Below are 9,935 nucleotides of genomic sequence, written 5' to 3' on the forward strand. Positions count from 1 at the left end.
TTGAGGCATCTAATCATAAGCCTGCATTTTTATCAAAGCTTCTATATGTTTAATCAGGGCTTGCATTTTAAAAATGAGCTTAAAAAAAGGATTTTCAAATGTTTCATGCCAGGCAAAAGACCAGCTGCCTAAAAGAACCTTGGCAAGATGTTTTTCCTCCTAAGACAAGAAGGGCCCCATTGATTTATAGTAGAAAAACAATTCTCAAAGTCATAAAAAGGGAGAATTACATATGCTGCCCCAAGGCTGAGAAAACACCATTAGGAATGGGGAAAGATAATACTAATGTGCCTCCCAGTAAAATGAGCCAGATCTTCTTTCTAAGGTTGAAAGGCCAGGAGCAAAAGGGAAAAACATTTAGCTGACAGAAAAAGAGAACATTTTTGAAGAGGCTTCTTTTAAAAGCTGTGTTTTATTGAGTTCCTTCCTTTTCACTTTGAGAAGCTTTATTCTTTTAAGAGGCTACCTATGATAAATGTATGAAATATATTAGCTTAAATATATTGGCTTAAATGTAATTATGCAAAGGATTTAAGGAATGCTAGATTCTTATTTCATATGGTTGTAAGAGTTGTATTTATCCTGAAATTAAGTCAGCCACCAGCCCCCCCCTTGCCAGACAGAAGACGCCATCCGGGCAGTCTTGATATATAGTTGTCAGGCATTTTGTTTAGAAACATTAAATGAAGGAAATCTTTCAATGTTTATGTGAAACTCAAGATCCTTGACATCTGTTGAACATAAAATGTAAGATTAAACCATTTGTTTTAGAAGGCAATAGGGCAAGAAGGGCAAGAGGTGAGCTGGTAATTAAGATTCCATGTAAGATATATTATTACTTATTTGTCATTTATATATAGCTCTTTGTCTCCCATATAAGGGCAAGGAAGTGGGTGTATCTTTTGTGGGTGTATCTTTTGTGATTGGCTCTAGCAAACAGCCAATAGGAATTTCAACCAGGCTGATTGGACAGAGGCAGCCACAGGAGGAGCAAAGGGGGCTGGATTAAGGGAATATAAGTGCTGGCCAGAATGGCAGGAGGCCAGGCCAGAGCTTGGTAACCATGTACCACTGTGCCTCTTATTTATTTGTCTGACAAATAAATTACTATTTTAATTTCTCTATTGCTGCGTTGAATATTTCATTCCAGCTAAGCGTTAACCACAAGCAGGGTGCTACATTTTATGGTGCCCTGTGACTCGGATAAGTGGTCTGCTGGAACGCAGCCCCTTCGCCCTACTGGGCAGGGTACAAGAGAGAGGACAACTGCTTACCCAAAGCGCGCACTGGTAATTTTTTCCAGGGGGAACGCAGAAGACTCGTCTGTCTGATACCCTGCTCACTGGCGGCGACGGACCGGGGGAAACAGGGAACCAACCAAGGGTAAGTGCACAAAGGGATTTTTGGCCCTCCAATTAATTGGGAGGAAGAGAAGTCTTGATCAAACTTCTGCGTCTCAGTAAGGGGAAACTGAGTACGCTAGGTGGTTGGGTACATCAGATGGTGATCTGGTGTAGGGAAAGGGAAGGATTGGGAGGTAGAGTGTGGTGAAGTATCCAGCGCATTGTATGTGTGAGAAAGTACAGAGCAATCTGTAGCTGACCCGAGTGTGGAGTGGGCAGTACTTCGGTTCCTAGTAAGGCGACTTCACTAGGCAAGGAAACCCACGAAGCGCGTCTGTGAGTGACTGAGTGGATACTTCACAGGGCCATACTATGGGAGTTGGGGGTTCAAAGGGGGAAAATACACCTCTTGAGTGTATGTTAAATAATTTTAAGAAAGCCTTCTCAGGGGCATATGGAGTCAAAATGACGCCAGAGCGCTTGAGAACGTTATGTGAACTAGAATGGCCAAAACAAATTACTGGATGGCCATCCCAGGGAACCTTTGATATAAATTTAGTAAGCAAACTTTGGACTGATATCGCCAAAGAAACTGGAGGGTGCCCAGAACAATTTCCATATATAGATTCCTGGCTGAGCACATTAAATAAAAATCCTCCATGGATAAGGGAATGCAAAGTCAAACGATGCAAATTATTGGCTGTAAAAGCCGAAGCTAGGAAAGGAATCTTGCCAAATAAACTCAAACCCATTTTTGAGGGGCCAGAGGAAGAGGTGCTTCCACCTCCACCCTATGCTCCACATCGAAGGGAGCTTAATCCAAACACTCCACCAGTTGTAACCCCAAGGCAAGAAACTGGAATGAATAATGGGAGTGGAGTCACAGAGCTTGATTCCTTGATAGATTATGATAAATATCTTCAGGAGGCATTGGAGTTCTATAATAAAGCCCAAGCAGAAGTGGTTATTCCACCTGTGACTCCTAATAGACCTCCATCTACAGTCTCCTTTAGTGGAACAACTGATTGCCCACCCCAAACCCCTGTACATCCAAGTCCCAGAGAAATGTTACAGAAGTTACAGGGAGACCTTGCTCGGTCAGCAAGCAATACAGCCAGGCGTATAAAGCTGCTAAAAGAACGCCTTGCGACAGATACCATCCCCTATGATTTGAGGCCCCTAGAGCAAAGTGAAGAGAAAGATCACGTAGTAGCCCCTCTTAGAAGAGTATTTGATGCACTTGAGGAGCCTGCGCTGGTTAATGGGCAACCCGGACCACGGCCACCTCGAACTTCGACCCTGCAATATATTCCATTCACAACTACAGATCTGATGAATTGGAAAACACACACCCCATCTTTTGCAGAAAAACCTCAGGCTATGATGGACTTGGTGACTTCAATAGTAAATACTCATAGCCCTACTTGGACAGATTGTCGCCAGCTCCTAAATACTCTGTTCACCACTGAGGAAAGGAGAGACATAATTGAAAAGGCACAGATATATTTGCGTGAGCAGGCCAGAGCGGGAAATATTTATAATATTGACCGTCATCTCCAAGATAACTTTCCCTTGGAAGATCCTAATTGGGATCCAAACAATGCAATTCACCTGGCCAGACTCACCACCTACCGCCAGACACTTGTGCAAGGTATCCGCAGGGCATGCCAGAAGCCCACTAATATGTCTAAAGTTTCAGAAGTAGAACAAAAACCAAATGAGAGTCCGGGAGACTTTTTAGAGAGGCTGCAAGAAGCCTATCGTATATGGACTCCTTTTGACCCTGAAGCCCCTGAAAACAGCAGAATGATTACTGCTACATTTGTGGCCCAGTGCGCTTCTGACATTCGTAAGAAAATTCAGAAATCAGAAGGATGGGAAGGGATGCTGATGAGCCAAATTATGGCCATTGCACGCCGAGTTTATCGGAATAGGGATGAGGCTGAGAAGCAAGAGAAGAAGAAGTGGCAGAAGGAAAAGATGGTAATGCTAGCCACAGCAGTGAAGCAAGACCACCGCCCCTTAAATGGAGGGCGAGGGCGAGGAAGGAATCCACCACTGGGAAGGAATCAATGTGCAAATTGCAAGAAGGAGGGTCATTGGAAGCGGGAGTGTCCTGAACCCCTGAGGTTGGAAGAAGTACGCCCAGGCCCAGGCCCAGGCTCCGGCTCCGGCCCAAGAAACCAGGGACGGGGACGGGGAATGATCCGAGATGGAAGATATCAGAGACCAGGACAGGGACGGAGTAGAGACAATTTCATTGGACTGGCAGAAGAGGATTTTACCCAAGACTAGGAACGACCGGACTCCATAAAGTTAGGCTTCCAGGAGCCCACGGTCACGATTCAATTAGGGAGCCATTTAATAGACTTTATGATTGATACTGGGGCTGAATACTCGGTACTCCCAGAACTATTGCAGAAAAAGGCATCTAAAAGTGTAGTCATTAAAAGTGCCACTGGACAGTCAGCTAAGAGGTCTTTCCTCCAACCTTTGGAATGCCAGATTGGGGGACATCGTTTAACCCATCAGTTTTTGTATATACCTGAGTGTCCAATACCTCTCTTAGGCAGAGATATGCTGTCCAAATTGCAGGCCCAAATCACTTTCACTCCTCGAGGTCCAGAAATGAAACTGCCATCAAAAGCAGCAGGAATAATTACCCTCTCAGTACCTAAGGAACAATCATGGCGCCTAATGTCAGCCTTGCAAGTCCAACCCACATTGGATACAGAATTAAACAAGCTCCTCCGAACTCTACAGGTGCCACCAGGAGTATGGGCCGAAAATAGCCCACCAGGAATGGCTAAGAATATAGCTCCAATTGTAGTAACCCTAAAACCTATGGCTACCCCTGTATCTGTAAAGCAATATCCCTTACCCCGGCGAGCAGCGGAGGGCATCCAGAAACATTTGGACCGCCTATTAAAATATGGTCTGCTTAAGCCTTGCCAATCAGAATGGAACACACCCCTTTTGCCTGTTCGAAAACCTGGGACAGAAGAATATAGGCCAGTGCAGGACTTGAGGCTCGTAAACCAGGCTATCGAGACCTTGCACCCAAATGTGCCAAACCCATATACCTTGCTGAGTTTGATCCCACCAGAAGCAACATTTTTTACTGTATTGGACTTGAAAGATGCATTCTTCTGTTGCCGGCTGGCACCACAGAGCCAACCTATATTTGCCTTCCAGTGGGAAGACCCTTTGACAGGAACAAAAGGCCAGCTAACCTGGACAAGATTGCCCCAAGGATTCAAAAATTCCCCAACTTTATTTGGCACTGCCTTGGCGAGGGATCTAACAAGTTACCCCTCAACACCGGGAGAAAAGGTGGTTCTGCAATATGTGGATGATCTTATACTAGCTGCAAAGGATTTTGATACCTGTAAAGAAGGGACAGAGGAACTGCTCCACTTGCTCTGGGAAGCTGGCTACCGAGTTTCCCAGAAAAAGGCACAGTTATGTTTAGAAAAGGTCAAATATTTGGGCTTTGACATCTCACACCAACAACGAGCATTGAGACCAGAGAGGAAAGAAGCTATTTGCCTTATCAAGGAACCTACCACAAGAAAACAACTTAGGGGATTCCTGGGAACAGCAGGGTTTTGTAGACTATGGATACCTGATTTCAGTAGTCTGGCCAAGCCCTTACATGAAAGCACTCGAGGTGCAGAAAAGGACCCATTCGTATGGGGACCTGAGCAGAAACAAGCCTTTTTAGTTATCAAACAGCGACTTATGGAGGCACCAGCCCTTGGATTGCCTAATTCGGAAAAACCCTTTCAGCTGTATGTACATGAACAGAATGGGATTGCAGCGGCAGTCCTGACCCAGAGATTAGGAAGTTGGAACCGTCCAGTAGCTTATTTGTCTAAACAATTGGACTCAGTAGCAAAAGGATGGCCTCCATGCCTAAGGGCAGTAGCGGCCACTGCGAGCCTTGTCAAAGAAGCTGATAAATTTACCTTTGGCCAGACGATGTATGTGAATGTACCTCATGCTGTTCTGACACTCATGGAATATAAGGGTAGTTATTGGCTAACGAACCCAAGGATGGCTAGATACCAAGGCCTATTGTGTGAAAATCCCAGGATTCATCTACGAGTAGTGAATATGCTCAATCCAGCGACTTTGCTGCCCCTACCAGAGGTAGATGATGAGGAATCACATGATTGTCTCCAAGTAATGGATGAAGTTTATTCCAGTAGACCTGATCTGAAAGATGAGCCATTAAAAAATCCAGATGTTGTATATTATACTGATGGTAGCAGTTACCTGCATGAAGGTGCCAGACGAGCAGGATATGCTGTGGTCACCAATGAGGAAGTTGTGGAAGCTGAAGCTTTGCCTGCTGGCACCTCAGCACAAAAGGCTGAACTTATAGGTTTAACTAGAGCTCTGCAATTGGCAGCCGGATGTAAGGCAAACATCTATACTGATTCAAAATATGCCTTCTTAACCCTGCATGCACATGGAGCTCTATGGAAAGAAAGAGGTCTAATCGGAGCCCACGGGAAGGCTTTGAAATATGGACCTGAAGTAGAAATCCTGTTAGAAGCAGTATGGGCTCCAGAACAGATTGCTGTAATGCACTGCAAAGGTCATGGACGAGGAAGGGATCCAATAACCAGAGGAAATCATGCTGCTGACAAAGCAGCCCGAGAGGCAGCCCAAAAGCCTGTGGGAGGATTTATAGCAGCCCTCATACCAGAGGTAGTTCCAGAAGATGTTAAACCTCACTATACCCCAGAAGAGAGGAAGTGGGCTGAACAGGAAAGAGCAGTTGTGAAGGACGGTTGGATGATCCTGCCGGACAATAGGATTTATGTACCTCATCATCTAGCAGGTACAATTGTAAGAAATTATCATGAATCTACTCACCTTGGCGGTACTGCAACTAGAGAGAGTCTCAGTCGGAAGTTGTATATTATTAATCTATCACAATTAGCAACTTGCATTTCACAGAAATGTGTTCTTTGTGCTAAAAACAATCCCAGGCAGGGACCGGTACAACCTCCTGGAATTCAGCATGTGGGATACGTCCCCATGGAAAGCCTAATTGTGGACTTCACAGAGCTGGTCCCTTCTAAGGGATTCAAGTATCTCCTTGTGTTTGTAGATACTTTTACCGGATGGGTTGAAGCTTTTCCCACCCGAACTGAAAAGGCACGAGAGGTAACTAAAAGACTCCTCACTGAATTGATCCCAAGGTTTGGATTACCTAGATGCATTGGAAGTGATAATGGGCCAGCGTTCATTGATCAAGTAGTACAAGATGTATGTCGAGTCCTACAAGTAAAATGGAGACTGCATACAGCATATAGGCCTCAGAGTTCAGGGAAAACTGAAAGAATGAATCGGACTCTGAAAACCCAATTGGCAAAATTAACCCAGGAAACGGGATTGGGATGGGTAGATGTGTTACCCATAACACTGTTTCGTGTTCGGTGTGCACCCACAAAAAGACTTAAGTTGTCACCTTTTGAGCTCCTGTATGGGAGACCGCCCTCCTTTGTTCAGGATATTCCAGCTGACCTTAAACAAATAGGAGACCATGTGACACAGGAACAAGTGCAATCTCTCTCCCGTGTTTTTGTTTCTCTTAACAGGTGGGCCCTCGAACGCACGCCATGCAGCATTGCCGAGCCGATTCATCAGTTCCAGGCTGGCGATAGCGTATGGGTGAAAGAGTGGAAACGTGATCCACTTGCACCTAAGTGGCGTGGACCTTACACCGTCTTGCTCTCTACTCCAACAGCGGTGAAGGTAGCTGAGGTGACCCCCTGGATTCATCACTCTCGTTTGAAGAAGTCTGAAGGCAGTTGGACGTGCAAAGGTGACCCCTCTAATCCTTTAAAACTAACTCTCTCCAAAAACCCCTGTATCTAGCCCTACCGGGAACGGGCTAGGTCACGGGCAACATTTGACGACCGGCCTGCTGCAGCCACAACCTGGAAGCTGGCTGACCTGCGCACGCCTGAAGCTTGAGGAGCGTCTGAACCAGCGACTGTGAACGGAAAGATTCTCTAATACAATTGATTGACTGCCCCCCCTTGTGGAACAATTATCAGAGATATTACTCATTGGGGATCCTCGGGATATATGTTTTGGTCTTGGTGGTTCCCCATTTCTGTCACTGGGGGAATTATATTGGGGCTAATAATTATTTGCTATCATAATAAGGTAATCTTTTGTGGAAGGAATGCATATACTAGACATCAACATGATTTTATTATTAATCCTGATCCCTTGGGAAGGGGAAGGGTCCTTGAATCTGACCAAATTGGCTAAATATGGATTCAGCCATGACCACAATATGTGGGTAGGTTTAGCTGAAATGGTAGCTAATGTTGCAAATAGGACCAATTGCCTTGTTTGCTCTCTTGGGCCAGATGATTCAGAGGGAGGTATGCCCTTATTACCGATACCATTAGATGCCATTGGTATGGTAAGCGAAATGCCACACCAAACTGAAATACAGAATTTCCCCGGATGGAACTCAACTAAACCATTACGAGTTATACCTGTACAAGGGGAATTCTGTGTACATAAATCATCAGATGCAGCTGATTCTCCCATGATAGGCTCTTCTCATTGTCACTATACTTGGGATTATAAGAAGAATAGTCATACCTGGGCACACGGTACTACCTATCGAACTCGGAATGCCTTGCCCTGTGCACCTCCTTTTATTCATGCATGGAAAGTGGTGTGGAACATAACTGTGACAGAAAAAGGCAATCTAACATACTGCACTGTGAACTCTCTACCCCTTTTGGTATTTCGCCTTCTGTATTCCCCGTACCAAAAACCTCAGACCCGATGGTTGTGGTGGATATGTGGAGAATGGGCATACAAGAAACTCCCTTCCAAATGGAGTGGGACTTGTTTCTTGGGTTGGGTATTACCACCAATGTGGATTATGCCCACTAGTTCGGCCAGGCGAACACGAAGGAATGCTGATATTTCTCATATAGCAGGAGGAAGTACCCAAAGTTGGAGCGGTACTGATGATTGGCCACCAGAGCGCATTATAGCCTATTATGATCCTGCCTCCTGGAATCCTGGTGAGCTCATACAAGGGGCACGGGATCCTATTTATAATCTAAACAGAATAATTCGATTGCAAGCAGTAGTGGAACTTGTAACCAATGCAACGGCCCAGAGTTTGAGACTTATTGCACAACAGTTGGATGAAAGTAGAGCCGCCATTTTGCAGCTGAAAATGGGAATGGATTATGTACTTGCCAGGCAGGGAGGCCTATGTGGAGTCTTGAACTTGACAGGGAATGCCTGTTGCTTTAACATTTCTGATAATGGTGAGGCAATCCGTGTGTTGGCCACAAAGATGGAGAATATAGCACATGTCCCAGTACAAACATGGGAAGGATGGGATATGGGATGGCTCACCAATTGGTTACCTAATGTCACAGGACTCAAAGGGATACTATTGTCTTGCTTGTTTTTCTTGACAGTAGTAGTATTGGTTTTATGTATGATGCCATGTATCATTTCATGTTTTAGAAGTACAATTAGCAAGATGGTTTCAAATGAAACTCTACCTCATATCATGGCCCTATACAGAGCTTTACCTCAGGAATGTGATGAAGGTCAAGCTATCAAGGACACTTGGGATGAAGGTCCTTGAGCTTGAAAGGGGGGAATGAGGCATCTAATCATAAGCCTGCATTTTTATCAAAGCTTCTATATGTTTAATCAGGGCTTGCATTTTAAAAATGAGCTTAAAAAAAGGATTTTCAAATGTTTCATGCCAGGCAAAAGACCAGCTGCCTAAAAGAACCTTGGCAAGATGTTTTTCCTCCTAAGACAAGAAGGGCCCCATTGATTTATAGTAGAAAAACAATTCTCAAAGTCATAAAAAGGGAGAATTACATATGCTGCCCCAAGGCTGAGAAAACACCATTAGGAATGGGGAAAGATAATACTAATGTGCCTCCCAGTAAAATGAGCCAGATCTTCTTTCTAAGGTTGAAAGGCCAGGAGCAAAAGGGAAAAACATTTAGCTGACAGAAAAAGAGAACATTTTTGAAGAGGCTTCTTTTAAAAGCTGTGTTTTATTGAGTTCCTTCCTTTTCACTTTGAGAAGCTTTATTCTTTTAAGAGGCTACCTATGATAAATGTATGAAATATATTAGCTTAAATATATTGGCTTAAATGTAATTATGCAAAGGATTTAAGGAATGCTAGATTCTTATTTCATATGGTTGTAAGAGTTGTATTTATCCTGAAATTAAGTCAGCCACCAGCCCCCCCCTTGCCAGACAGAAGACGCCATCCGGGCAGTCTTGATATATAGTTGTCAGGCATTTTGTTTAGAAACATTAAATGAAGGAAATCTTTCAATGTTTATGTGAAACTCAAGATCCTTGACATCTGTTGAACATAAAATGTAAGATTAAACCATTTGTTTTAGAAGGCAATAGGGCAAGAAGGGCAAGAGGTGAGCTGGTAATTAAGATTCCATGTAAGATATATTATTACTTATTTGTCATTTATATATAGCTCTTTGTCTCCCATATAAGGGCAAGGAAGTGGGTGTATCTTTTGTGGGTGTATCTTTTGTGATTG

At 44.1% G+C, this 9,935-nt stretch overlaps 1 long non-coding RNA gene across 1 annotated transcript in view; it reads right to left on the bottom strand.

The window, feature by feature from the left end:
- The window catches only part of LOC309330774, a 384,684-nt gene that overhangs the window by 53,463 nt on the left and 321,286 nt on the right, over positions 1 to 9,935 (bottom strand). The gene's annotated exons all lie outside the window — the stretch shown is intronic.

This window comes from Podarcis erhardii (assembly GCF_964252035.2).
Source record: "Podarcis erhardii genome assembly, chromosome: 15".
NCBI classification, from domain to species: Eukaryota; Metazoa; Chordata; class Lepidosauria; order Squamata; family Lacertidae; genus Podarcis; species Podarcis erhardii.